Source organism: Amphiura filiformis, chromosome 2 (assembly GCF_039555335.1).
Source record: "Amphiura filiformis chromosome 2, Afil_fr2py, whole genome shotgun sequence".
Taxonomy (NCBI): Eukaryota; Metazoa; Echinodermata; class Ophiuroidea; order Amphilepidida; family Amphiuridae; genus Amphiura; species Amphiura filiformis.
In genome coordinates, this window is record NC_092629.1 from 12,621,984 (window position 1) to 12,622,913 (window position 930).

At 35.8% G+C, this 930-nt stretch overlaps 1 non-coding gene across 1 annotated transcript; it reads left to right on the plus strand.

The window, feature by feature from the left end:
• The first annotated feature begins 410 nt into the window (after positions 1-410).
• Positions 411-486, plus strand: Trnag-ucc (transfer RNA glycine (anticodon UCC)). The gene has a single exon. It is a non-coding gene; the product is annotated as a tRNA-Gly (tRNA).
• The last annotated feature ends 444 nt before the right edge of the window (positions 487-930 follow it).

Here is a 930-nt window from a genome sequence, read left to right on the forward strand (position 1 = left end):
AAGACCAATATCGCGCCTCCCTCGCCAATTTGGCACATTCTGTTTGAGACCACTACATTCACAAGACGCGTAGTCACTGAGAAAAAGGTGATTGTTTCAAGTGTGGTGTCATTGTAAAGAGGAATAAAATAGCTATCCATTGATATGCAACACGATATGAATAATTATGTCAAAAATCATCTGTGATAGATGCTTGAAAAAATTGTTAAGGAGATTATATTAATTTCAAAATTCACATGACAAAAGCAGCAGGCCAGAGACATTCGCAGATTTTTGTGAAATAATGCTTGTCGGGTTGTCATGGTTACCACTCACCAGCAGCATGCAGGAAACCTGATAACAGCTGATGAACACAATCATGTTGCATAATCAGAAATCGTTGGGCTTGTAAACAAAAGTTTTGCATTCAAGCGTCGGTGGTGTAGTGGTTAACATATATAGTTGCCTTCCAAGCAATTGTCCCGGGTTCGATTCCCGGCCGACGCAGTGCTTCTTCTTTCTTAAATATCATGAATGATAGAAAAACTAAGTTCGTAGAAAATGGTTTCAGTTTGAATTATGATTTTATACCCAAACCTTTAATTTTTCTTAAAGTTATGCTACTACTACTACTACTACTACTACTACTACTACTACTACTACTACTACTACTACTACTACTACTACTACTACTACTACTACTACTACTACTCCTACTACTACTCCTACTACTACTACTACTCCTACTACTCCTACTACTACTACTACTACTACCACTACTACTACTACTACTACTACTCCTACTAATACTACTACTACTACTACTACTACTACTACTACTACTACTACTACTACTACTACTACTACTACTACTACTACTACTAATAATAATCTAACACTGAAAAGTTTCATCTGTAGGATTGTTCGTAATAATTATTTTATTTTGATAGA